The sequence below is a fragment of the Eumetopias jubatus genome, unplaced genomic scaffold (assembly GCF_037043125.1).
Source record: "Eumetopias jubatus isolate StellerSeaLion01/CBP00866 unplaced genomic scaffold, mEumJub1_p1.0 scaffold_14, whole genome shotgun sequence".
Taxonomy (NCBI): Eukaryota; Metazoa; Chordata; class Mammalia; order Carnivora; family Otariidae; genus Eumetopias; species Eumetopias jubatus.
In genome coordinates this window covers 62,560,482-62,587,367 of record NW_028274820.1, presented here as the reverse complement: position 1 = coordinate 62,587,367, position 26,886 = coordinate 62,560,482, and the positions used below count along the sequence as shown (strand labels likewise).

Sequence of the window (26,886 nt, the reverse complement as noted above, 5' to 3'; positions counted from 1 at the left end):
TTAATTTTGAGTGAGAGGAAAAATTCTCCAGTTCTTCATGTAGATCTTGATTGGGCTTGAATAGAAAAAGCATTTTATTTTCTCCTCTAATATTTATTAAGCATCATACCATGCTAACATTTCTCTGGGGCTTCAAATGATTTTGACGGAGTAGTGGATGAGGGGAACATCCACCCCCAATTTTTCCCTCTTTCTCTCCTTGGCCTCTTATGGTCCTCCTTCCACACCACTGCCTCCAAAAGAAAGTCACCTCATGGGTCAAAGTTCACAGTGGACCCTTTCCGAAACACCGCACGGAGTCTGCCCTCTTGCCGCACGGCAAATCTGTCATCCAGCAGGTGGTCCCTTTTCCTCACCTGTATAATGAAGCATATGATTTATTACAAACTGGGTCCAAGGCCAAATTTCTATTCATAAAACCCTGTCATCTTTGGATGAACTGTACTGTTTAAGGGCCAAGATTATGATGAAACACTGGCTCAGCAGCTCACAATGGTGGGAATTAGGAAATGCAGAAAAACCTTCAACAGTGTACAGAGACATTCAGAATACCCAGCTTCTGAGCTGTCGGTGGAGGTGGCCTCATTTCGTTCACAGTGCTAATATTTCCAAGCCTGGATCCTCATACATTTATTGAACGACTTGTCTTGAGATCAGTCCAATGCTCTTATTTCAGATCTGTCAAAATACCACCTCTTCCAAGAAGTTCACTAAAATTACGTGGAAGTGAAATAACGATCTTCTTTCCTTTTTCAGCTGCCTTGGAACAGCCTCTCCTCTCGTGGCACCAAAACTTGAACCAGCTATTTACTTCATCTCCAGATGGGTTCTTTTATCTATAAATGCATTACTGTAACATTTCCTAGAACACAAATGGCTGAAGATATCAGACAGAGCCAGCACAGGAGATATTTAAGAATAGAGACTTTGCCTTATTCAACCTTGTGTGTTCTATAGGGCCCACTACCTGGTAGGTGCTGAACAGTAGGTGGATGAATGAATTTAATAATAAGACGCCACTGGTTTTATCACCCAAAAAGACTCTGAGTGGCTCTGTATGATCCCTACCATGTTTCAGGGTTCTTGAAGACTGTGCTTGTGTCTCAAAAAAGAAAGTATAGGGCGCCTGGGTAGCTCAGTCAGTTAAGCATCTGACTCTTGATTTGGGGTCAGGTCATGATCTCAGGGTCGTGCAATCGAGCCCCGTGTCAGGCTCCATGCTGGGCATGGAACCTGCTTAAGATTTTCTCTCTCTCTCTGGGGCACCTGGGTGGCTCAGTCATTAAGCATCTGCCTTCGGCTCAGGTCATAATCCCAGGGTCCTTGGATTGAGCCCTGCGTCAGGCTCTGTGCTGGGCATGGAACCTGCTTAAGATTTTCTCTCTCTCTCTCCCTCTGCCCCTCCCCCCCCAAAAAAAGTATAAATAAGAGAAACAACTTGGACCTTGGACACACAGTCACAAAGCCAGACAAACCTAGCCCTGAAGTGAGCAGTGGCAATCGTCCAGCCATTGATTTCTTCATATCTGGACATTTGCAGGAATGATGAGATGCTGCCTTTACAGTGACTCCAAATTGCTGCTTCTTAGTCCCTTAGCTTCTACAAGGTAATCTTGTCTTCTGACCCCAAACCACAACGGTCAGAGCTGCAGAACAATATACTATAGCAAGAGAAGTGCACACTGCCTCAGCATTTCTCAAAGTGTGTCCCACCCAGCCACAGTCTCAGGAGCTACCTGTGCCAGAACATGCTCGGGGGCCAAGTGAGTTGGTCAACGTTACACATTATGCCCCCATCTCAAGCACTACAACGTGCACTTGTATGTTAAAGACTCTGGGAAGTGGGCCTGCTAAATATATTTGATCCTAGAGCCCTATTTTCATATAACGTCTATCACTTTTACACAGAACACACTTTAAGAAAGACATTGTTGCCTGAAGTGTCATTGACAGTGTTTTCATGCAGGTGGAGCAGGATCTGCAACCTGCAATATGTTTGTGCCAGAAATGGCATGCAGGTCATTGGCTACCAACAGACTTTTCCCCTATTTTACTGAAAGGTGACCCTGACCATCTGCCATAGGAGTTACATGTAGCTACACACCCTGCAAATGAGGCTTGGCAGGTAGACCAGAAAGACCTGAAAGTGGGCAACTTGATTGCACAGTCTTGTGAAGGCTGGCACCATGGGGTAGAGCTGCCAGCCCCCAGCCTGGGTCTCATTCCTGGAGACGCAGCAATGGAAACACATTTGACACTTAAGTCAGTGGCAGATCAGAGACCGGCATATTTCCTACAAAGATGAGATTTGAGGGCATGTTCATGGTATTTGCTGTTATTACTTTGAAATAGGTCCACAACCTAGCAGCCTAGATGGGGAAATATGCATAATCTTCTTTGCAAAATTACAATGGTCCCAGGGGTTATTCGGGCTCCCAGGGCAAAAATATGTACCAGACATTGGTATGTGAGACAGGTTTCCCAATCTTGATGGCAGGAAGCTAAGGCGTCCTATTCAGTCACAGCATTGTGGTTTTCCTGGTGTTCAGGGGCTAGACTGGCGTTTTCTCTGATGAGATTCTCTCCTCCCCTCTGTCCTTCTATGCTGTGTCCCTTTGCCCAGTGATTGGCCTGACACCCACCTTGCTTCAGGGATGAGGAGACACTGCAAAAAGCTGAGAAATACCTGAAGAAGTCAGTTCTTGGCCTTTGATTGTCAAGAGCCTAAGTCTCAGGAACAACAAGAAAAACCCAGGGTGTGAAAAATAGATTTGTAAAAAAACCTGATGAGGGGACATGGTTTCCTCTCCTGATCCCCACGCCCTCATCCAAACTGGAGTTTTCCCAGTGGGGGAAGGAGAGCAGATTGGAAGGAGTGGGAAGCCACTGATGGGTTCTGGGGGTGTGCTGTGCCCTGCTCTCTACTCCACACTGAGATTTAGAGAAGGCAAGGGATGATGGAAGGATCTGGAAGGTGGGAGAGATTGGAGTGTGTAGATTTATGGAAGTGGCAAGATGGCAGAGAAGATGTCTGCAGGCTTTACCAAGTTCTCCGTGAGAGCCAGCGGGCCACCAGGTGCCCAAGAGTGGCACTAAACTCGCACAGAGAGAGAGTGGAGACAGAAGGGAACACGGGGTACCTCAGCAGTGAATCAACAACCAGAACAACAGACATGAGGACACAGGCACAGCCGGGACCCCTTAGGACCATGTCAGCACCCTAAGGATGAGGAGAAGACACCGTGGGGGGAGTGTGAGCCTCTGACAACGTCACCGGGCCAGGCTGCTATTCCAGCATAAACCGTCACGTGAAAAAGAAATCAACCCTCTCATTTAAGAGACTGTGATTTAGTCTGTCCTGTGCTTGGAGAGCCGAGCGGAAGGAGGGAGAGCCCACGACGGCAGACAGACACACACGGGCACTGAGGAGGAAGCTGACGATGTGTACGGAAGCGGCCCGGGAGGCTGTGGGGATGCCCAGGGCGGGCGAAGGGGATAAGCAGGGCCCCGAAAGCAGCCACTGGGTAGCTGCTCGCCCACGCCTCCCGTCTTCCGTCTCTCAGAATGGCATCCGGCACCTTCTGGGGAAGCAGATTTTCTCCCTGTCTGCTCTACTAGTCAAGACTCCTGCTTGTTAGTGAGGAAAACCCCACCTTCAATGAACTTAAACAAGAAAGGCAGTGTGTTGGTTTGTGTAACAGCAAAGTGAGACATCCGTCCATCTCAGAGGAGGTACTACTGGACCCAGTAGCTCAAGTCCTATAATCACACTCTTGCTCTGACTCCCTCTTGCCCGTTTTAAGAGTTTTTGTGGACTTCAGTCTCCAGCAACCCACCCCCCCTGCTCCCTGACCGTGGATGGGGCTGAAACCACCAACCTTCTAAACTTCGGGTCCTTCTGGTGATCAGCGCCATCCAAGGCTCTCTGGGGACCCCACCTGAAGTCACCTCACTGGCATAAAGTCAAGTGTGACAGAAAGGAGCTCGTTATGAAACACAAAAGACAGCCCTACGATGAAGTTCCAAGGCTTTTAGAACTTCAGCACCAGGAATCAGAGACAAAGGCCAAATATATATGTCTTATTATATACCACAAGAAGACCATGTTTCACAATTGTGGCCTATGCCTAGCACAGTGGCTGGCCCAGTGGGCAAGCAGTCAGCATTTGCTCAGTGAATGAGTGAGCTAACCAACGAATACGTATTTCCTCTGAAGTGTAGGAGAAGCTCCCCCAGGCGCTGGGGTGCCAGAGTTGAGCCCTGGCCTTGGAGCCACTTGGATAATTAAAAATGGCTTGTGCCCGCCTTCCAGGGGAGCCCTGGGTGGATTTGGAAGTGTGTCTCTCCCCTCCACAAGAGAAGTGGGCTTTTGGTTGGCTCCCTGAATGGCTGGTCCTAATGTACCCAGGGGAAGCAGCTCTCTACAGGACAAAGGGACGCAGGCCACCTTGTTTCCAGTTTCCTGGCCAGGTCCTCCCTCCTCCTCCTCCTCCTGGGCAAGACAGCCTCAGATGGGGCTTCAAGGAGGTCGGCACTGGCAACTGCAGGAACCTCTCAGAAGCAGACTCCTAGTAAATTAGCCGCTCGAGAAAGAGACCTGAACCCACCAAGAGAGCAGTGCCATGGGATTGTGTAGTCCCAGTACTGAAGAGAATTGTTTTCCCTGAAAAACAGATTCCCAGAAATACTAAGGTAGAAGGTAATCAATATAATTCCAACGAGGGAATTCCTATCAGGAGGTTGGGGGATGGGGGACGAATAACACTATTAATGATTCTGTTCAGTCACTTTCCCATCTGTTGTCTAAAAAAAACAATAAATAAATAAAATCAAAGATAGGCACGTTATTTCTGCTCTTGCCAAACCCAACAGGCATGACTACCATCATAAATAAGAAACCTAGATCTTATTTCATTGACATTAATGCTCAAAGGATTATAAAAATAAGTCAAAACAGTATTCAAAGTATATAAAATTTGAATATGTTTCCATCAAATAATGCAAATGAAAATAAAGGTGAAAAACATGAAACATTTTTAAATGTTCATGTTTTCAAAGATGCATTTTTCTTCTAAAAATTAGAAATTTATCTTTAAAATTAAAAGGCAAAACGTAACATATAATATGTGAAGTTTCAATCAAAATTATTTAAATAAAATCATTTTAGAAAAATAAAGTTGTTCATGATTCTAGTGTTCCACGTCCATCGAGTTGCCAATATAAGAAATGCATCACATTACTCATGTTACATCAAGATCTATGTAAATGAAAATCATTTAAATGTAATATGAGTTAATATAGCAAAATATTCCCCAGTTGCCATGTGCATCTGTTGTAAATACCACGTCAATCTGTGAGTACCCCCAGATCCAGAACCAGGAATTGAAACTCAAAGAGAAGCAAGGATGCCCAGCTCCATGAGGAACTGACACTTGGTTAAGCAACAGCCTACTACTACATTTATGCTAGTTGAGGGGAAGGGCTTGATGCATTGATTGATTTGTCATTTAGGTTGACTGAGTACTTATGCACCTCGAATCCTCCCTGCACTCCAAAGTTCTCCATGCCCACCTGAGTCAGGAACAGTAGAAGCCCTAAACCTTCTTGGCATCCAGAGGTGGTCTCTTTTGGGCACACAGTGCAGATGTGGAGGTCTGGGGCCTGAGACCTGAGGAGGGGCTGGTAACAACAGAGGCTGTTTGGGGTATGGATCACGCTCTGCCAGGTGCTGATCAGATAGATCCCCAGGGAGAAAAGGCCCGTGTGCTCTTCAATACATTTATTTTTGTGTGGTTTGTGATACGGGGGCCCTGGAAAGCAGGAGTGGGCAAACCTTTTCTGTCCAGGGCCAGAGAGTAAATATTTTTGGCTTTCGTCTTTATTGAGATTACTCAAGTCTGCCATCGTAATACAAAAGCAGCCAAAGACAATTTGTAAATGAATGAGCGCGACTGCGTTTTTTTTTTTTTTTTCATCTGGGACACTACTTTTATTTGTAGAAAGACTTGCAAAGGGCCTTTAGCCACTTCAGCCTGCTTCACACATATGACATAAGCCATGTGGTTGTCCAAGTGGTTTCTCCATTCTGCAAGGATCTACCTCCCCCATTCTTGTGCTGGTGTTCAACCTGAGTTTAATTCTCACATGCATTTGGCAGGAACAATCTTCCACTGAGCTCTATATAGTTTGGTAATTTAGCAGCTTTCTTAATTTTTTAAAAAATTTTTTATTGTTATGTTAATCACCATACACTACATCATTAGTTTTTGATGTAGTGTTCCATGATTCATTGTTTGTGCATAACACCCAGTGCTCCACGCAGAACGTGCCCTCTTTAATACCCATCACCAGGCTAACCCATCCCCCCACCCCCCTCCCCTCTAGAACCCTCAGTTTGTTTTTCAGAGCCCATTGTCTCTCATGGTTCGTCTCCCCCTCCGACTTACTCCCCTTCATTCTTCCCCTCCTGCTAACTACGTCTTCTTTTTTTTTTCTTAACATATATTGCATTATTTGTTTCAGAAGTACAGATCTGTGATTCAACAGTCTTGCACAATTCACAGTGCTCCCCATAGCACATACCCTCCCCAATGTCTATCACCCAGCCACCCCCTCCCTCCCACCCCCCACCACTCCAGCAACCCTCAGTTTGTTTCCTGAGATTAAGAATTCCTCACATCAGTGAGGTCATATGATACATGTCTTTCTCTGATTGACTTATTTCACTCAGCATAACACCCTCCAGTTCCACCCACGTCGTTGCAAATGGCAAGATCTCATTCCTTTTGATGGCTGCATAATATTCCATCGTGTATATATACCACATCTTCTTTATCCATTCATCTGTTGATGGACATCTTGGCTCTTTCCCCAGTTTGGCTATTGTGGACATTGCTGCTATAAACATTGGGGTGCATGTACCCCTTTGGATCCCTACATTTGTATCTTTGTGGTAAATACCCAGTGAGCACGACTGTGTTCTAATCAGACGTGATTTACCCAAACAGGCTGGATTTGGTCCAGTTTGCAGGCCTTTCTAACTAACACACGGGGCCCTGGGCAGGGCCGCTCTTGTCTGAATCTAAAGGCTGTCTGACTTCTGACTGTTCCAGCCCCACAACCTCATGAGTTTAAGCACTCCTAAAGCAAGGGATTCCTAAGAAACACGAAACCTTTGTGATCATCGGCTAAACCTCGCCTGGTTTCTCGTAGCCCCCTGAGAGTGCTGGCCACATAGCTGTGTGACCTTGGGCAGGTCATTAAACCCCTTCCTCTCAGCTTCATTCCTTCATCTGTAAAGTGATCACCTTGCACCATTCGCCCTCTCGGAGCACCACAGAGAAAGTCAAAACAGTGATGACAGTTAACACTTGCTAAGTGCGTTGCTGTTTTCCAAATCGTTTCCTATTTGACCCTTATAAGAATCTTAGGAGGTAGTCGGTCCCAACCCCATTTATACAGGCGTGGAAACTGTGAGGCAAAGAGTATGTAAGTAACTTGCTAAAGGACCCTCGCACGGTAACCAGCAGAAACCAGGTCTCAAAGGCAAGTATCTTCATTCTCAAGGTAGGGCCACTTTTGCCTCAACTCTCTGGGATCTCCATGTGAATATTCAGTGCTACGTGAAACCAGTGCTGTTGGGAGACATTTTTTTCATCTTAGACCCTTGACCCTCCGGATTATAATTCTCCTAATATTTAAACTTATTATAGACACTAGACATTCTGTCACAACGTCTGTGACACAGTTATTACTGAACAAACACCATTTATACCTGTATCTTGGGTTGTGCCGTTAGGAACAGAAAACATACCAACTTTATTTTCTCCCCATATGGGCTTTTTCATTAGGTTGCCAATGAGCAAGCTCATTGCCAATTCAGCGGTGATTATATAAGCACTGCTTCTTTCCCCCAGATGACTCTCACCTGCACAGGTTCAACACGCCTGCAAGAAGGACATTCAGGAAGCTCCTCTGCCTAATGGGGTTCACGATTAGACCTGATGCTGCCTCATTTACTCACAGGGGCTGCTTCCCAAGTGGGGCACATTTTGCAATTCTCCATTCCAAGCCAAACTTCAATCTCTTTCATTTCAGTGGAATTACAGTTTGTCACATAGCTCTAGAAACTGGGCTGTTTGACTTCTAATGTTTACAGATGTTTCATAGTTTACTTGTTTTTGTGCTAAGGGGCCGTAATAAGAATTATGTCCATTACTCATTAAACATTTGATTCTTTCTGACATTTTCAATCCTATGAGCTCTATGCTTCCTCATACTCACATTTAACTGTTCCCTCACAATGTTTGCCCTTTCTCATACAGATTTGGCAACTTTTTAAAAAAGATTTTATTTATTTATTTGACAGAGAGAGACACAGCGAGAGAGGGAACACAAGCAGGGGATGTGGGGGAGGGAGAAGCAGGCTTCCCGCCCAGCAAGGAGCCCGATGCGGGCCTCGATCCCAGGACCCTGGGACCATGACCTGAGCCGAAGGCAGACACTTAACGACTGAGCCACCCAGGCGCCCCCATACTTGGCAATTTTCATCTTATGGAGCTCTGCACCATGGTAGCTACAGATCACATATGGTCACTAAAGTTTAAATTAGTTAGATTTGAAAATTTACTCTCTCTAGCCCAATTTCATGTGCCAATGGCTATACAATCCTGGGCAGCACAGACATAGCCCTTTTTAATTATTGCAGAATGTTCTACTGCAGAATATTCTACTGAATGTTCTAGTGCTGTATAATGGATTTAGAAACTAATTTGGACAGGGGCGCCTGGGTGGCTCAGTCGTTGGGCGTCTGCCTTCGGCTCAGGTCATGATCCCAGGGTCCTGGGATTGAGTCCCACATCGGGCTCCCTCCTTGGCGGGAAGCCTGCTTCTCCCTCTCACACTCCCACTGCTTGTGTTCCTGCTCTCGCTGCCTCTGTCTCTGTCAAATAAATAAATAAAATCTTTAAAAAATATATTAAAGAAACTAATTTGGACAAACTTCATAACTGGTACAGATTCATCTGAGAACTGCTCTTGACCCACACTTTCTTCTTTTAAACCACCCAGACTAATACTAAGACCAAGACTCCAGTAATCTCAGGGACCAATTGCTGATTATATATCATGTGCCATGCATTGAACTAAGCCCTTACTCTATCCCATCTCACTGAATCTTTATAATATGTTCATGTTATTATCAAGACTTATTAGGAACCTGAGGCCCAGGGCCACATAGTAAAAGGCAGATTGGAGATCTGACCAATGTTTTTCTGGCTTTAGAGCTTGAGCTCTCAAATACTCAGTGATACTAGCTCCTCACCCTCATTTTCCTCTGCCCCTTACGCTGATGTGGGCCTGGCTAGGCAACCTAGGGATGGGGCTGAGGCCGGACGTCATGCTGGAGGGGTGCCCTGCCAAAATCGAGAGCAGAGCAGGACGTGAGGAGGCAGCGTGAGGGTATCTGGGTGGGGGGAAGAGCCCAGGCTAATTTTTTGCCATAATGGAGGTAGTGTCCTTCATGACACAACTACTGAGGCTTTTTAGAACCTGGATACCTTTCCACTGGAAACACCCAAATAAGAAAAATCACCGGTTGGGCTGTTAGGAGCAGTGAGTAAAATTTGACATTAACCAAAAGAACCGAATGCGTGGGCTGCTGCTTCTCATTACTCTCTTTTTCATTTTTTCTTTCTGAGAACACTTATTTCCTTCCACAGGCCCCACCCCGGGCCAGCTATTATCACAGTCTGTGTTTCACACACTTTCTCTGGGCCAACTCTGTGAGAAGACTGGCCACAGCCACTTGTTCAAAACAAACAGTCCATATGTCTGCCCTGAATACTGACTTCCTACTTTGAAGCTTACATTTAGATTTGGTTTTAATGCAAACCAATCTACAGATTAGAGAGCCGAAAATTGTGTCTCTGGGAGGCAGCCTGGAGGTTTTCTTGAGCTCGCTGTGAAAACCGTGTTTCACATCAGGCATGAATTTCTTACTAGCCCTTCTTTCCTAGCGTTCCTTTCTTCCCTTATAATTTTTCTTTCTTTCACATGAGCCTTTGAAACTTGGCATGCCAGCTGTCAGGACTATTTATACTATTACTTTTTTTTATAGGTCATAACTTTGCTGGACTGAGCAAATCCAAATTGGGATAAGTAACACAGAGCATCCTCCCAAATAAGGCCCAGGATACAGAGGACATTTCCTTGCAATCAAACAGTGTTACATGATCTCCAGGATCAGATGTGGCCTCCAACCTACTCTAGAAGGAAGAGTCCTAGATGACAGAATGGAGAACTGCAGGAGTCTGCCTCCCAGGGCCATGGTCTCTTGGACCTGAATATGGTGTGCCAGCTCCAGTAATAAGACCGTTCATTAAGCATCCACCTGGCAAATCAGACACATTGGGTAATTAGCAGTGATGAGTAAGAAGACAAGAGCAGACCAGTTAAAAAACCTCCACCTATTAGTCACATTCACAAGTTACCAATTACCAAACACCAGCCAAATTTTGTCCATAATCAAGAATTTAAAAAAGATCTATTGAGAAGGCAGACTTTTGAGATCATGATGTCAGAGCTGGGTTGAACTGCATGAGTGAGTCAGAATGGAAATTAGTCATTAGGTCAACAGACAAAGTGAATAATAGAAGATAATAAGACTTGGAAGAGTCAGAACCAACTGGCTGAGACATAAAAGCACCATATGGCCAAAGCTGAATTTCAAGATTTCAAGACCTGGGCAAAATCGTTACTAGACTTCATAATGTTGAGTGAACTGTAGGCTCTGAGAATCATGGACCATGCCTATTTTTACTTCCCATTGTATCGCCAGCACCAAATAGCACCCAGCATATTCAGTAATTAATCAATCAAGTGAAATGAAGTAATCAATGAAGTAATCAATCAATCAAGTGAAATTCGTCTTCTTTTGTCACAAGTACTGCCTCTCTTGGTCACGTATCTCCAGGGTATCCTGAGAAGTTGGTAGCTTCCCAGGTGCCCCAAATGGGCAGACCTCAGTAAACTGTGGTCTGTTCTTCAAGCAGTCCTGTTTTGTCTCATTTTTCTGCTCTCCATCAAACCTCAAACTATGCTGGAACCCTCCCTCTACAGGGCCAGTTCATTTCATTAACTCATTTGTACTGGGTCAATGAGTGGAAATAAATATATGGCAATAAGTGTGACCATCCCTCCTTATAACACATTTTAATTTTAATGTTATGGTGAAGAGCGAGGACTTTGGAATCACACTTGGACTGGAATCTTCTACTCAATAGCTGTAAGACCCTGAACAAGTTATTTAGATTCTCTAAGCCTTCATTTCCTCATCTGTAAATAAGGGTTATAAATAGCACAATCCCTACCTCACAGCCTACTTGGGAGCAGGAAGTAAAACTACCCAAGTAAAGTGCCCAGCATAGTGCCTGTCCCATGGAAAGCACACATTAAATCAGCAGGTTCTCCAAGTGTTGTCCCCAGACTCCAGCATCAGCATCCCTAGGAATTGGTGAGAAATGCAAATTCTTGGTCCCACCCCAAAACAACTGAATCAGAAACTCTGGGTGTGGCGCCCAATAACCTGTGTTTTAACAAGATTTCCAGGTGATTCTGACACAAGCTGAAGTTTGAGAACCACTGTGGCAAATGTCAGCAATAAATTATAATAATAATGTAGTATAATAGTTAGCATTTATATTATCATAATGCATTGATATGACTAGTACTTTGCCAGGGACCATGTAAAATACTTCAGTGCAGTTGTTTTCAAACCAAGTTCTGGGAAGCTTTGGGGCTCAGGGAGATACGTAGGCCACCTCCGAATCTCAAGGGACAGGTCACGAGAAAAGATCTAGGCTGTCCCCAGCTCTGTTCTGACAAGGGACTCCACTTCATCAGCTTCAAATACTTCAGTTCCATCCCATGTTAAATTTGCGGGACAAAAGGGTTCTGTTCCGATATAAATCTGGAAAATCCCCACCTTGCCCCAAGTACCAATGGAAGTCTGGCCAGCTGTGGGGGAGATTCAGGGGCCTAGGAGATTTTTCCCAGGCCTGTCACCACATGGGGTGATGAATGCTGGCCCTCCATTCAGATCCCAATCCCACAAGCGTGCTTTAGGAACTGTGCAGACTACCTTTTGTCTTACATCATTTCATTAAATCCTTACAAGGTGTTATTCTCCCTCCTTTTCAGGGGAGAAAATGAAAATGCAGACATTAAGTAAATGTGTCCAAGGTCACCCAGGTAGTGTGACTGGGACTAGAAGGCAGATCACCTGATACTGAGATTTGCTCTCAATCTCCAAGAATGGCTGCTGGTCACGCTTGAGCAGATAACCTCACCATGCAGGACAATTACCCACAGGGGTACTGGGATGAGCTCTGCAGGGACATTCAGATCATACTCTTGGACTCACAAATAGAAGGCAGGTTGCTTGTGCTCTACCACTTGCTCAGCACCAAGCCTGGGCCAATTGATTGGTTTCTTTCAAAATGAGTCATAATCACAACAAATTAGAAAGTCCCCATTCAGAGGGGCTTTTCCCTTTTTGCTAAATCAGGTGGGGAAGATGATGTCAGCATACTTGGCATGCAAGAGTAGTGAGCTGAGAGTCTGAAGCTGAGTCTCAGTCTACTCCTTTAGACCTTAGTCGGCTGCCTAACCAAGTGGCCAAACTTGTTACTTATCATCCAAGGTGGACTTTGAAACAGAATTAGACGATGTTGAGAGATCTTCACGCTCCCTGGAAAGGTGAACTAGATAAATATTTTGTCACTAATTGCAGTATTACTTATTCATATATTAACCTATCCCACAAATGTTTACGAAGCTCTTACTAGGTGCCAGGTGTCCTGCTAGGTATTGAGGCCAGCCACAACTGTAAAGACAACAGATGTGGCCCCAGCCTTCATGGAGCCTACAGTCTGGTGGCGATGAGAAATTGCCGTTAATGGTCCTGCACTGATCACACAGAAGTACTGTTAAGTATTTAGGAGGTGCTCAGCACAGTACTAAGTGCTGCACACAAATTATCTCACTGAATTCTCACAACAGTCCTACGAGGTAGGAATAATGATCTCCACATTACAGAAGAGGAAACTGGGGCTCAGAAAGTTCAAGTAACTTGCCAAAGTGGAGTCCACTGCCACCGAGTGGCAGGATCTGATTTATAAGCCGCTCCCTTAGCCTCTATATCATAGGAATGTGTGCATGTATGTCCACATACAAGGAATATCTTTTTTTCGAGTGCCTGGAAGATTATCCATGTATAGTGAGTTCTTTTTCTTTCTTTCCTTTTTTTTTTTTTTTAAGTAATCTCTATGCCCAATGTGGGGCTCGAACTCATGACTCTGAGATCAAGAGCTGCATGTTCTACCAACCAAGCCAGCCAGGTGCCCTTATAGTGAGTTCTTAATAAAGAGTTATTAATTAAATATACCCATCCAGGTCAAGCTAGAGACAGACGGTCCCAGATGAAGAGATGAATGGGGGTGGTGGAAACCAAATGACCATTCTAGGGGGTGGGGGCAGTGGCGAGAGAGCCCCACCCAGCAGCAGCTTTAGAAATAGGTGTGGGAGCAGAGGGGTGTGAGACTGTCATATGGGCTGCCAAGAAGCCACCATGCTGGAAACTGTCCGTCAGAAGTTTTCAGGGAGCGATGGTGTTGGTGGGGGAGCTGGGCAGAGAGGGCAGACACTAACCATCTGTCCCAGCTGTCACCACTGAAGACCATGCTGTCCATCAGGGGCTGGTTCATCACCCAGACTGAAATCTGTGTCCACTGAGTGGCTTGGAAGAAGATGGCTCACAGAGAAGGCTGGGGTGATGATGTCGTGGCTGGTTTTCTCCTGCTCCTCTGACCCACCTCCCTCTCCAGAGTGGCAGCATTTCATAAAAGGCCAATTTGCTGAGTTGGACATACAGAGATTGTCTACCAGTGGTCTGTGGTTTCAGGACTGGTTTGGAAAGGGCCAACAGTTGGATCAGCCACCTTTTAACAGGGCACCACATGACCTCTCTGCACCACTTAAGCTACTCAGCTCTAAATCACACTTTGTTTCTGATAAGTATATTAATTTGAAACTCCCATGTCTTATTAAAATCAGGTTACTCAATATCACTGGCTAAGGGTTTTTAGTTGATGGAGTCATGTGGGCAAAGTGATACTACCATTACCTTTTTGTTCAGACCATAGCAGGGAATGACCATGATGATCCAGGCGTGCAGAGGAAGAAGAACCCAAACACTGGAGGTTCACAGATCTGAGCTGAAACCTCAGGTGCGACTTCCTGGGGCAGCCTGACTCAGATGTTCCACAGCGATCCCCCTCCTGGCATGCTCCCTCCCCTTGAGTGTGGGCTGGCCTAGCAACTTTCTTCTAGGTAACAGAATATAGCAAAGGTGCTGGGATGCCACTTCTGAGGCTAGGTTGTAAGAGATTATAGGCTCTGTCCTGCTAGCAGACTCTATCTATTGTTTTCTCAGCTCACACACTGATGAAGGAAGCAGCCACATCATACAGGCTCCCACGGCAAGGAGAGGAGAGTAGCCTCCAGCCAATAGTCAGCAAGAATTTGAGGCCCTCGGACCAACAGCTCAAGGGAACTGAATTCTGTCAACAACCGCTGAGAACCTTGGAAGCAAATCCTTGCCCAGTTGAGCTTTCGGATGAAACCCTAGCCCTGGCTGATACTCTGATTGCAGCACAGGAGACCCCCTGAGGCAGAGGACCCAGCTAAGATGCACCCGGGTTCCGGAAGCAGAGGAACCATGAAATAGTCCATGTGCACTGTTTTAAGTTGCTGAGTTTGTGGCAACTTTTCACACAGCAATAGAATGTTAAGACACTTCTCATCTGGGTGGATTTGGGCAGGTTATTTCCCTTTAAACTTCAATTTTCTCATCTGTCAAGATGGCTAGGATAATAATAAAAGTGATGATGATGATAAGAATAATATGGCTACCTTTGGAGAATTAAATGAGAAACTGCAAAAAAAAAGTGTGTAAATAAATGTTGACATCTGAGTGAGGAAAGGGTCTGGGCTCTACCTCGGCTGGATCTTGAGGACTGGGGGTAAGAGCCATGGGGGGAGTTTCTCAATGGGAAGAGTGGGAAGGGCTTCCCTGCAGCTACAAAGCTTGGAGCTCGGGGAGCTAAAGACAGGGTGTCAAGTGAAGGCAAAGCTGGGGATTCCTGAGACCATCAAAAGAGTTCAGCCAGACAGAGCTGGAGGTTCGAAGGGAAAGCAGGAAACAGTGCTAACATTAAGATGGAGGGAGCCTTTCACAAGGTGCCAGTGATGCCAGTGGGTGGGAAGAAGCGATTAAGCCATAGCAAGTGTTTAAATGCATAGCTGAAGTCAACTTGTGCCAAGGACACTGGAATCCAGGGCTTAAGTACCTATTACAGTTGGCTCTGAGTGCCCCCCCCACAATTGATGGAACTCCTCTCCATACTGCCTATAAATGCCAGGGGACTCCTCCTCAAATGTGATTCCCAAGCCCCACATCAGACTTCCCTAGCTCTGTCCTCTCAGCATCTCCCCTGGGATATTTAAGGGGCATCTGAGATCTCACATGGCCAGACCCGAACTCCTGATTGCCGACTCTTCCTCGGGGCTCTGCGGCACTGCACTCTGCCCATTTCAGTCTTGCTCTGACCGCTCTGTAGTGAGCAGGGATGACCTCAGAATGCAAATTGTAAAAGATGCAAAAATCTAGATTTAAGTAAAAAGAGTAAAAAGTGAACATCTTCCTCCCTCTGTCTGGCTGTCCTCACTCCTCTCTCACCACGTATATTCATATTGTTTCCGTATCAGAACTTACAGGGCTACCTGCAGTCACCTGCCCGTGACTTACTACCTTTCTGCAGCTGCCAAACAGATCACTTCTTTCCCTTTTTAAAAAGAGAACATTACAGGTAATACCATAATGAACATCCATATCCATATGCACAATTATTTCTTCAGGATAGATTCCTAGAATTTGGGACTGCGAAGTCAAAGGATTTGCACATAAAATGTTTGGTAGAGACTGACAAATGACCCTTTAATGTGGTTTACATTCCCACCGCCAGTGATCGACAGGGCCTCCGTGCCAATGCTGGACATTATCAATCTTTTCAAGAACTTCCAAGAAGGAGGTCTTGTCTTAATTTACAGTTTCCTGATAACCAGAGCTTGAATACATTTTCACATATTTATTGGCCATTTGTATTCGTTCTTCAGGGAATTGCCACTCTGTATCCTTGGTTTGTTTTTCTATGGGTTATCTATCCCAAATTACTAATGGAAAATCCCAGGACTGGAGAAATTAAGTTAGTTGGCTTGAAGTCTCACAACTAGTAAATGGCTGGGCGGGACTTGAGTTTGACTCTATTTCTCAAAAGGGCACATTCTCAACCACCAGGTCAGGGAGTCTGCTTCTCGGCTACGGTCAAGGTTAACTGATGAATGAAAACCTGAAGTCTGCATAAGAACAGGCGTCTCACTCGCTTGCAGAGGCGTGGCCCTTTCTGCTTCTGCCCGAAAGCGCCAGGCTCTATGCTGTAGCTCTCCACGGGGAAGGCCCTTGGGGAGGTTATGGGGCCACCTGGCTGACCACCGTGCCTGTGGGCCCACGTTGGCCCTGGCTGCCCACGCCACCACATTTGGCAATTACGTTGCCCCTAAAGACATAGGCAGCCAGAAATAACAACCTCTGGCTTACTGCCATTTCTTTAGTTAAACCAACTGGAGCTGGACCATCCTTGGCTTTGGGTGCGATTCATTCTCCAAAATCCAAATCCAAGACTACTCTGGATCTCGCAGAGCTCAGCTGCAAATGTGGAGAGAGAATGCACCAGCAGCTGCTGTCGAGTCCGCGAACATCACGCCAGGGCCACCCGGCCATTGTTTGTGGCAGGAACAATGCCTTTCTTTGGTGGAGGCAGTTTGCAGCCCTGCCCTTTGGTATCTGTCAGCCGACTTCTCAGCAGGCCGGAGAGCGCCTCAGTGCCCACGGAATGCCTTCCCTATAAATAGAAGTCCTTTGCAGGGCTTCCACAGACTGGCAGCCTTAAGAGCATCACACCATGTTTATACATTCTGCACAGGACCAGCTGCAGGCACGGTGGGAAAGATAATCTGGGCAGAGGATGGGCAGAGGACCCCATAGCCTGGGGCTGTCACCGACCAGCATCCAGGCGACCCCTCCTGAAGGTGGCTGCCATTACTGTTGCAGGGAAACCAGGCAGCTTAGGGGTTTTGTTTGACTGGCAAGTCAATGAACCGGATTCTTGAATCACTCCAGACTCACTGATCCTTGGCTTGGTGCTCCTTGAGGTCAACACAGATACTGCCGGCTGATACTACAGGTGGAGCCTGGTCCCAGTGAGAACTCAGTTCTGCCACCCAGTGGCCTGGCTTTGAGAAGGTGTTAGCTCTAATGCAGCGCTCTCAAGGCAAAATCCCCGTTCCCATCTTTGGAAAGAGCAGGGAAAGGCCACTCAGTCTTCTGTGGGGTCTGCAGCAGAAGGGTCAGGTCTATAGTTTGGTTACCTATACCTGGTAGCCCAGCCTGCTCAAAGGGTCATGAGGGAGAAAGGCAGGCCTGTCATGGGAAGAATGTCAGCGCAGTAATGAGAAGGGAGGTGGAAGGAGTAGTAAACGAGGAACCAAATGGAATTAAGCGACAGGAAAAGAAAACTGGAAGCGAGAAACAAATAAGGTTTGAGGACACTGAGTCTCAAAGGCCATTTGTGCCAACGGCTTTCATAGAATCAGTGGCCCCGCCCTGGTGGACCGGCCCTGTGAGGCCTAGGGACCCACCCTACCACCTTGATGATCATGAAATTGTGGGATCTGATGGAGGGTGGTGAGTACCTCTGGAAGATTTTTTTCTTAAAGAGAGAATTGGAAAAAGAAACCCTAGAGTTCCAGGGTTCCTGTGACTCTGAGAACAGGCGATAGGGGGCTCCATGTATGTTATTCTAGATGCAGAAACCTAGGTGACTTTATTCTATAAACTGAATGGGCTCCCCCAAGACTCATATGTAGAGACCTCACCTCCAACATGATGGTATTTGGAGGTGAGGCCTTTGGAAGGGATTAGGTCATGAGAACAGAGCCCTCCTGAATGGGCTCAGTGCCCTTACAGAAGACTCCAGAGAGCTCAACCCTTCTGCCACGTGAGGACACATGAACCCAGAATCAGATCCTCACTAGACACTGAAGCTGCTGGTGCCTTGATCTTGGACCTCCAGAACTGTGAGAAATAAATCTCCATTTTTTATAAGCCACTCAGTCTATGGTATTCTGTTATAGCAGCCCAAACTGATTAAGACACTATGTTCTTTCCAGATTTTTTCTTCTGATTGATATCTAGTTTCATACCATTGTGGCTGGAAAAGATACACGATATGATTTCAATCTTCTCACACTTAATGATTAAGACTCTTTGACAGAGCAATGTCATACCGATTTCTCACTGCTGCCTAGGAGACCCACAGGGCATTTTTCTGCTCCCAGGCTGTCCTGCTGGAATGCGGCAGTTTCTAAGTCTTCTTGGAGATGGTGTATAGGCAGGCTGCCTAGGAGAGCACCAGAAAGTGGGTGTCTTGAGTCTCGAGCAGCCTCTATCCTTGGTTAGAAATCCTGCAGAAAGTGTATGTTCCTGCTTTCCCACCAGGATGTGTCCAGGGCTGCATCTGCTTTCTGACTTTCCTATCTACTGATGACACTTCCCTAAAGGTCATCCAGGGATCATGGGGTTAGGGGCACAGACACCTGTGACATCCACCCACTCCTGTTCCCATTCCCTGGGAAAATGCAGAAGTCTTAGAGAGTTACCAACAACATTCCCAACTCTTGAACACAAATGGTTTCTCTGAGATGTAGGGACAAAGGTGAGTCCCCGAAACTTCTGTCTGGGGGACTGTGTTACCTCCATGCTTGCCACTCAACACATGAATGAATGAGAGCAGATCAATCTCAGAGCAAAGCAGTCTCCCTATGTTCCCAAGAGAAAGGGTAGCATTTCTTTCTTCTCCCCATACCTCATTTATTCATTCATTCATTCATTCCACGAGGGTTTCATGAGAGCCTTTGATATTCCAGGACTGTGCTAAGCACAAGGGATGCAATGGAGAGCAGAACAGATAGCATCTTTGCTCTCATGTAGCTTATTACCCAGTGGGGCTGACAGGCAATAAATAAGTAAACAAAGAAATGAGAAGATAATGTCATACTTAGATAATGAAGTCCCTGCCTTCTGTCCTCTCCTGGGAAGGGTCACCTTCGGTTGGCCAGCCTTATGGTACATTTATATCATGGAAAGTGTAGTGAACTTCAAGGTGGGGGGGGCGTCCTCTGATTCTTAAGCGTACTGGTCTCTTTACAATACTCTCATTTCTCTGCTGTGGGGCTGACAGCTGTACCGAGGGCAGTGTAATCGTTTTTAGCTGTAATAAAGCACTGTTGCCAAACACGACTTGGCCTCTGCCCATTATTGTTCCCCAAATGCCACAGGAGCAGCAGGATGCCTTGTGACAAGAGACTAAGGCTTTGCAATCAGACAGAACTGGCTTCTATTCCCAGCTCTGCCACCGTGTGAGCTTAGAAGAGTGACTTTTTTCCTCCAAGTCATGAGATTTTAATGGAGACAAAACTGGCATCTCTGTAAGGATTTTCTCTTTGTGGAATAAGATGTATTAGGACCATGAAGGCATTTTGCCCAGCACCTGGCACTCAGGAACCGCATGGTGAATCTTGGCTCCCTCTCAACACAGTGAATGATTCCTAGCCTGAAAGCCAGCTCAACCTCAGCGTTTCTCAAAGTGTGGTCCACGGACCCCCTGAGACAGCACCACCTGGAGTATTTGTAAACACACAGCTATCTGTGTCCATCAGAACCTGCATGTTTCACAGGCTCCCTTAAGAGCTTGAAGTTGGAGACTCGCTTATCTACAGCTTTGATCGGCGGCCCAGGCTTTTGTTACTTTGAGGGCCAAGAAATCACTTTTTAATGATCAACACCAAGCATAATAGCTTTTATAGTGTGGAGGCACCTGATGCACACATCTTCAGTAAAGTACTTCCTGGATGGGAAAGGAGACTTCAAATCCCCCAGGACCTTGAGCCTTCCTGCCCGGGCTAAACCACCCCTACTCAGCACCACAGGGGTTACCCCAGGGAGCTACCCACCCTATTTCAGGAGGATGGCAAGTTCCAGCCTCTGCCAAAATAGGTGGGAGGAACCTAAGGAGGGCTGGGAATCCCCAAAGTCAGTGTCAGCACCAGAAAAATGAGAATTTGTCTGCAGTCGTGATTCTCTGCTCACCCCCGGCTGGTGTGGTTTGGAGAAAATGGGTGACATGAGTACACGGGCAGAGGCTGGGAAACAAGATTAGTCACCCTGCCCAAGAGGATGAATTCCCTAGTTTCTGCCTCCTTGTGACATCACTGCTCCAGAGGGTAGCACACTGTGGTGCCAGATTAAAAGTTCTATTTCTAGCAGATTCACAAAAGTGCCATTGTCTTGATGACAGACCAAGAGACTGTGGTCATTGTGTTTCCCAGCAGCTGCTCGGCCCCGCTCCACATCTGGAACCCTCTCCCTCAGCAGCAGGCAGGACCCCACCCCCGCCCCTGCCCTGGGGAGACAGACTCCAAGCAGCCACCAGCATACCTGATTCAGTGTCTGCTTCGTCAAAATCCTACCCAGACTCACCCACGCTAGCTTCCAAATGCGATTTTTAAGAGCACATGGCCAATGTGTGGGCTCTTCTAGAGCTGAAGAGGATGGGGACAGAGCAAGGTTTGAAGGGCAGCTCGGGGAGCATGCTTTCATGCATCAAGCAGAGGGCTGGCCCCTCTTCTGAAGCGAACAGACTCTGTGGATGGGTTTGATGAGTTCATTAGCGCGGACTTAGATGACATTGTTGGCTTGCATTTGGATAAGAGATCTTTTTCAAAAGCTTAAAGGCTCTATGTGAAAAGGCTTCCCACCCACCCTGAGGAGAGCGTGGTTTATGTTTCCAGCACGGCGGGGGCTTTAGCCCAAACCAGTCCTGTCATCCCGCTTCGCCCTTCTTATAACCAGTTACGGGAGTCCTTTAGGAGCTGGCCAGAGTCAGAAAGAGTCAGAAAAGAGATCAGGACGGTTTAGCTCCATCACGAAGTACAGCCCAACTCGTCAGCCAAAGCACCAGTTTGAATGACGCAGTACAAGTCAACTGGCGAACAGCACAGGCTACGCAACAGTTCTGTTTCATACACAGATTTTCCTCTGAGTTCGGCTTAAAAGCTAAGGCCACTTGCAAATACAAAGGACATGCTTCTGAAGACGTAGTGTTGTCTAATAAAGAACATAATTATACCCCCATATTAAATGTAGACGGACTGCAAATTACAAAGTGCTCAACATCAGGCAAGGTGGGGAAGGAGTGAATGGAGGAGGGTGGGTGGGGGCAGAGGCTGACCCCGACACAGCCCTCACCAGGGTGCACCTAATGAAGGGTGCATTCCACTTGAAATCCTATCTCAGAGTGAGATTTGGGGTAAGGCTGTCGCTCCTATCCTCTCTAGTTATTAGATTTACATTTCTGATAACGGGGAATCCTGGAGTCAGAAACTGGTCAACTCTGACACTTCCCAGACCCGTTTTAAAGTTGATTCTCCACAAGTTTGTATTTTTATTGCCCCTTGCAGCCCAAGGCTCAAAGTGGCCCTTAACCCTTCAAAGCAGAAGAAACTACAGACTTAAAAGAGCAAGGCCATATGGGAAGGAAGAGCCAGATCCAGAAAACCAACATGTCTTCATTACCCTGTGACACTGTGTCCTTCTCTGTCGAAACCTGTGTAGCTTCGTGTTCCTTGGCAATTGATAGGTTTAAAGGATTGGGTTTTGTTGCTATTGTTATTTATTTATTTATTTATTTATTTATTTATTTATTTATTTGAGTTGGGGGGAGCAAGTGCGAACAAGGGGAGGGGCGGGGGGGGAGAGAGAGAGAGAATCTCAAGCAGACTCGATGCTGAGCACAGACCCAGACGCGGGTCTAGACCCCCTGATCCTGAGATCATGACCTGAACCGGAACCGAGAGTCAGACGCTTAACCGACTGAGCCACCCAGACGCCCCTAAAGGGACTCGCCTTTTCTGCTTTCCTTCCTTTCATCTGTGCATTATTTGGAAAATGCAAAAGCACTGCTCCTGGGGTATGGCACGCTCTCCCTGCAGCTGCTCACCCACGAGCCCATGCTGGCATGCCAAGACCACAGGGTCCCCATCATGAGGGATCTATGTGATGACCCCTGGGATCTCAGAACCAAGGAAAGTAGGGTTGGGACACCAACATTTCTTATGGGCTCTGACCTGGCCGGCTCTTCTTCCCCTGCATTAGTGGAGGAAACTATGGCAGAGGTCATCTAAACAAGCAGATGAGCTTCAAAGCAAATTCACTTTGCCTTTGAACGTGTTCTTTGATTGCCAGGCATTCCTTCTGCGTGAAGCTGTGCTAAGACAAGCAGAGGGGCAGGGGGTGGAAGGGGTGCACCCTGTGGCCTTGGCACCGAGGGGGAAAGGCCAGGGCTGGAGGGCGGGCTGGAAGCATGTTGGGATGGCTCCAGGACATACATGGAGACTCACGTCTCCAGCGTGTAGTGGTGACTCTACTGATTGGTATCAGGTAGGAGTGGACGAGAACTTTCTCCCTGCTCTCAGGTCCTGGCCTGGCTACAGAGTGAATTGGGCTCCTGGCTATTTCAGGGTAAGCTTGGGTGAAAGGCCCTTCATGACCACGAGTCCGTAAAAGCCTCTTCTGTTAGTAGAAGAGTCTGTAATGGCCTTAGAAAGGGCTGTTCAGGGGGCGAGACCTAGGAAGAAGGGTACAGAAAGGGGGGGGGGCCTACTGGTTGTTTCCACAGCGTCCCCCCCTGCCTAGAGATTCTCTTATTTTACCAGTCACTAAACGATTCTAACAAACCTGTTGCTCCAGTTTTTCCGATCACTTTCAAATCTCTGCAAACACATGGATACTGGGAAAAACGTATGTTATCGTCCTAACCCACTCAACCAGGTTGCGTGCCCAACCGGATCCTGGGCAAGGCAGAGACCTGATGAACCGTTTTCTCGAGTCTTCCCTGTGCACAGCAACCAGGTAGACGGATGGCATTCACTGCACAGAGTTTAAGGGTAGGCCTCTGCCGTGCTGAACAAAAAGAGCCAGGAGTTTCATTAAAAGTAAGACCAACCCCGATACCTATTCACAGCAGAGTAGTTTAAAAGGGCCCCGAAGCCAAACTGCCTTGGTTCGAATCCCAGCTCCCACACTTACTAGCTGTGTGATCTTGTGAAATTTGCTTAACTCCTGTGTGCCTCGGTTTCCCCATCTGTAAAAGGGGGCCATCACTCGTAACATCTACCTCGTGTTGGAAGGATATGAGGAGTTAAAAGGAACTTAGTACAGTGCCTGGTACGTACAAGGGGCTTTATGAAAGTTTGTTAAAATAGATGTTTGTAGGTAACGGCCTACACAGCTGGGACATACTCAGCACTCAGAATACAGTGATGTTCCATATCACTGATCACGGGCTTCATGACAAGACGACTGAAGGGTCATCAGGCCATTCCATACTTGCACAGAATACAGCCGATACCAGGGAGCAGGGTACCTTGGGCCTTGTCCACACTTAAAAGGATCAAAAAACATCATTTTGAAACCTAATGGTAGCAGTGAGAATACTGGTAAGCTGCTAAGTGTTAAGATATTTTTGGGGGGATCTGGGCTTCCATGGTGCTTGTGACATGTGGATTGTTCTTTCCACCAATGTCCCTTTCCAGTGAGTGGGTCCCAGGGTACATCAAATCACCCAGCACCAGACGCTGTCTGTCGTGTAGGTTAGGCCGAACTCAGTAGACAGGAATGATAAAAACCCTGGGCAGGAGAGAGAGACGGGAGGAAAGGCTTTCCTGTTCTTTGCTGGGCTAAAGAGAAACCTGGGGACACCTTGGGGGGGCCCCCTGGCCTGCGGCAGTCCAGGCAGTCTGAGCTACTGCTGCATACTGCTGCTGCGTCTCACGCCCCGGAGTACCCCAGCCCCAGGCGTGTCCCACCAGTTTTCAGGGGCTCCCAACAACCTCAGTTCTGTCCAGATCTCCTAAAGATACTCAAATCCTTCTCTACCCAGCCCCACTCTGGGAGCCTCAGGGCACCCGAAGTGGGTTCCAAGTAGAAACCTGGGGTCCCAGCACTGCCCATGGCATCCTGAAGTTTGATTGGAAGCTGCGGGGCTTGGCAGAGCCTGCTGGCTGATAATGAGAAAGGCCCAGGCTGCCTGGGAACAGAGAGGCCTCTCCCCTCGCTCGAAGCAAAATGCAATGTGCCGTCCATCTCCTCTCTGGCATCTCCCCAGCCCTTCTCCGAGGGAGCTAAATGCCATGCTTCATCTATCGGTCAATAAGTAGTGTTTATTGAGCCGACAGTGTGTGCATACCAGGGTGTGGGAGCAGTGCAGAAAGATGGATGAGAAGGGGATTAAAAAAACAAAACAAAACAAAACAAAACAAAAAACCAACCCGAGACAAATGTTAGGATTTTGTATAAAGGAAAGGACCCTACGCCTTCCTCCCCCACGCACGGCCGGGCTGCTCACCCTCTTTCCTCCTGCTGGGGGCCTACTGGCCCTCCTCTCCCAAACGCTCCCCCCAAGAAATGGGCACCGGGTTGACCCAGAACTAGAAAGCCCTTTTTTATGCAGTGCTGACCTCTAGAGGCTTCCAATTAAAAAGCATCCCAAAGGACCAACTTATTTTTACTGCTGTTTTTCCTCCATCTGTGCGGTTGCCACATTTTCCTAGAAAATCAGGAGGAGAAAATGTCTCTGGCTCCCTTAAATGTTACCTAATAGGAAATGCCTACCCCACTCTTAGGCTGCCTAACTACAGCTTGCCCAGATTTTTTATAAATGTCAATGTTTTCTGCTCCCAAAGGGAAAAAAGTGGGTCAGAGATAGGCAAAGCATTTCAAAGTTACTTTCCCACTGTGGCTCTAAGAGGAAAAGTACATTGCCGGCCATTTCCTGAGTTTCCAAAGTAATGCATGGCCTGGCCTGCCACAGGGAAAGGAATGTTCGCTCACCCCAACTCAGCAGGGCACCAGGCAAAACTATGTGCCAGCCCCCTGAGACACCCCCCCCCCCCCCCCGCCACCGCATACAGGCACAAGCCTGCCCCCTCCAGCCCCGGCACAGGGTCCAAGCACTGGGTAGTGGCTTTAGTTTGGTTTACTTTGTTTGACTTCCTTTGACCCATTCATGTCCACAATGAACACTAGAAACAATGAAGCATCCCACCTGACCTGACTTCCCTATGGAAACGAGATTCATTTCTAAAGGAAATGAGGCTGCTTGTTACATCCCTAAGCAAAACACTCCAAATCTTCCTATTTTGTTAGAGCTCTTTATTCCATATCACTGATCACAAAGAGAACTGCAGGAAGGCAGGAGAAAGTACTCTGGGATGCCAGCCTTTGGGCTAATATACACCCACTATTTTGGCTGGGGTTTTTATTTCTAAAAGGGATTCTAAGGAAGATGGGCTCAAAATCAGAGAAATAGTTTTGCTGATGTCGGTTGCCCAGCCCTGGTTTCATGAGACAGCATTTTCCTTATAAACTTTGTTTCCCACCCTCCCTAACCCCACTAGCCAAGACAAGATACATTCCCCCAATGCTAGTGCCTGGAGGGAACTTGGAAATGAGTCCCATACTCTTATTTTTACAGAGGAGGGAACAAAGGTGGGGGTGGGGAGAGGTGACACACCAACGGCCACACAGCTGGTCAGGGAGGAGACTGGGCTAGAACCATTTTCTTTTTTTTAAAGATTTTATTTATTTGCCAGACAGAGACACAGCAAGGGAGAGAACACAAGCAGGGGGAGTGGGAGAGGGAGAAGCAGGCTTCCCGCTGAGCAGGGAGCCCGATGCAGGACTCAATCCCAGGATCCTGGGATCATGACCGAGCTGAAGGCAGGCGCTCAACGACTGAGCCACCCAGGCGCCCCAAGGGCTAGAACCATTTTCCCCAGCCAACCGATTTCAGAGTGATTCACTGCAAAGGGGAAAATGTGGGTCTTTCTAACACCAGCCCTGCACTTAGATAAAGGAGCCAAGCTATATTTTATAAAGGTTATCTGTGCAAGTGATCAAATAACAGTAACAAACAAATTCCCCCAGAAGAAAGGCTTTGTCTGGGGAAGATCATGCCACCACCCTGCTGAACCAGAATCTTTGATGAGTGAGGCTCACAAGGCTTGCACACAGCCCACCACTCGGGTCCAGTCTCTGATGAGAGCCACGTCCCAAACCGAGAACCACCAATGACGGTAGCTAACACACACACACAAACCTCTATGCTGCATCTGCTAAGGCAATCTCAAATCTCATCTAACAATCCGTGGAGACCTATTCATTTGGGGAAAGAAACTTGTTCTTAATCAAATAATGGGACTTCACCGCCAACTCCTGATTTATTCTTTAGAATACCACTGTTTACTGTACAACAATCACTGGGAGGGCAGTTATCGGGAAACTGTGTCACATTGTCACAGAGTGACCACAGCTTTCTAACTGGTGCCACAGAATGCACATGGCACCTCACTACGGGAGAAAGAACAGGCTCCTCATATACACACCTCAAGTACTGGTTTGAAGGAAGGCTGGGAAATCACTCACTACCAGCCACATCACAACAGATACACGAATGTCTTAAATTACTAACATTTGAACCGTGTCAGTGGTTCCCGAAACAACCTCCTCCCTCTCTCCCCCCGGCTGCCCCCACCCCCAGCCCCAACCCGGACAACCGCAGAACTAGCTGGCGGTCCTCATTCTCTGTCCCCCAT

The 26,886-nt window shown here is 47.1% G+C and overlaps 1 protein-coding gene across 1 annotated transcript in view; it reads right to left on the bottom strand.

Moving 5' to 3' along the window:
* The window catches only part of MTURN (maturin, neural progenitor differentiation regulator homolog), a 68,402-nt gene that overhangs the window by 14,176 nt on the left and 27,340 nt on the right, over window positions 1-26,886 (bottom strand). The window lies entirely within an intron of this gene.